Genomic DNA, 2,398 nt, shown 5'->3' on the forward strand with positions numbered 1-2,398 from the left:
GGGCAAGAGAAGTTGTTAAAAGGAAATACGAAACGTTTAATGAACATATTGAAAACAAAGGTTGATCTAAAATCAGTAACCAGAGCTTTCACCTTAGGAAACAGAGAAACAAGAAAAAGCAAAATGCAAGCAGAAGAAACAATCAGAAAGTAGGTCTCAACAAATTAAAAAATATTGAAATAAATGCAAATGCTACTTTTTTGAAAATTTCAATAAAATTGATAAACTAGCTAGGCTAACAGGAAAAATTCTGATCTAGAAAAAAAGTATTTTTAGAATACATCTAGTTACAAAAAGTTGTAACTTTTATAAGTTACAAAAGTTATGCTCATGCCATTTTCTTTATTATTAATTTATATCTTCCATTAGTAACATTTATCACAATTAATGAAACAATATAGACCCATTATTACTTACTTCAGTTCATGCTTATATTAATATTTCTGTAGTTTTTACTTATCTTTTGTTGTTGTTATTGTTGTTGTTCCAGGATCCAATTCAGAATACAATATTTGTTTTACAAAAACAATTAGGAATTATGTAATGATTCTACTTCTCAAACTCAAAGTCAGCTTCAAATTTGACTAACAAACTTATACTTTCTTAATTCCCTAGAAGTGTGTCCTTGTTTTTATGGCTTTTCTATATACTGTTTAGAAATCTTTCTTAGTTTGAGACTACTGGTGGATTTAGGTATTTTAAGTACCCAAATGTTTATTTTGTTTTATTAAAAATTGCATTTCAATTACAATAAAAAAATAAGGTACTTAAAATTGAGAACTTAATTTAGCCCAAAGATTATCCTTAGAAATTATACACTAAACTCATTGTTTTGGAGATAATAAGACTGAAGACACAATAAATAAAATGCTTTTCCAGGATAATAGAGCTAGTGGCAGAGCTCAGATTACAATATAGATCTCTGGACTCTCAATTCTGTTCTTTTTCCTCTTCATAACATTGTTAAAATTCCATGTTTATCTCTGGTCTTATTTCTCCAGCTTTGGGTATAAATTAGGATAATTCCTCCAGTCCTGTTTCTGCATAACTGGGAAAAAATTAGAATAGCATTTGAATAATCTATAAATATAGAACTTCCTAAAAAATTTATAGCTGCAAAATATTTTTTGAAATATATGTTTAAAAATGTTTAGAAATTTAATTTTCCATATATTTCACAAGTGGTTTTTTTTTTCAAAATGTATGCATTTCATTTTTATGGCATCTTTTATAGTAAATCATTTCTATACAGGCTTGATATTTTTATCTTTGAAATATTATAAGCCATTTTAACCAAGAGATAGCTCATACATAGCACCTGTAACTGACCTAAAAGACAGTAATGGCTCATTTGTGAGTTTTATAACCTAAAGGTTTAATATTTCATTGGAAAGACTCTAATAGGCTTTGACATGGAAAAAAAAATCTATGAAAGAGTCAGATGACTTTTTATAGATTATTGAGTAAATAACACTCATATAAAACAATATATATGTCAGTACCAGGAGATTATGTAAATGTTACAGAGTTTTTGTTTTTTGTTTTTTTTCTTTCAACTAACTGTTTGAATTCCTACCAAATTTAGAGTTTTCAATGACAGTTCTGGTTTAGAAGAAGTTATATGCATATTATAAATTATTGTTGAACACATTTGCTTAACAGAAAAAATACTGAGATTATTTAAATTTCTATTACTTAGTGTCTCTTTTTCTTTTAAATTACACTCATTATGACAAACATTTATATAAAACATCCATAGGTTATTTTAAATATTGTTTTTATAATTATCACATTATAATAAAGTGTTAACTTAATTTTGAATAAATAATTATTCTGGCATTTTGATATCACACTCAGAGAGTTAGGAGATAGGTACTGTCCCACTTTGATCATTTAAAGTTCAGCCATGATGCCTACGGCCATGCTACCCAGAACAAGCCTGATCCTGTCTGATCTCAGAAGCTAAGCAGGGTTGGGCCTGGTTAGTACTTGAATGGGAGACCACCTAGGAAGACCAGGTACTACAGGTGTAAAAAATAAAAAATAATAAGGGAGTGTAATCTGACAAGGTCCTTGCATTCTATGAGGTCAACCAAGGGTTGCTTCACCTAAAAAAAAAAAATGAATAAATAAAGTTCAACTATGATGCAGTTAGAAATATTTACCAGAATTAAGACTTCACATACCCACTGACGTTGCGATTATATTATTCGATTTATATTATTAAGCAATTTGACATCTAACATGATACAGCTATACACAGGTATGTATGTACATATAAGCCTACGTACATAGCTCTTAAAAAGAATACAGAAGCTCCACATCTAAATATACAAAATATAATTTCAAGATATATCATTAATTAAATAAGTCAATATACAGAACATTATATATTGAC

General features: G+C 28.2%; 1 pseudogene; it reads left to right on the forward strand.

Moving 5' to 3' along the window:
- The first annotated feature begins 1,911 nt into the window (after positions 1-1,911).
- Positions 1,912-2,030, forward strand: LOC118611003 (annotated as a pseudogene).
- The last annotated feature ends 368 nt before the right edge of the window (positions 2,031-2,398 follow it).

Source organism: Rousettus aegyptiacus, unplaced genomic scaffold (genome assembly GCF_014176215.1).
Source record: "Rousettus aegyptiacus isolate mRouAeg1 unplaced genomic scaffold, mRouAeg1.p scaffold_m13_p_13, whole genome shotgun sequence".
NCBI lineage: Eukaryota > Metazoa > Chordata > Mammalia > Chiroptera > Pteropodidae > Rousettus > Rousettus aegyptiacus.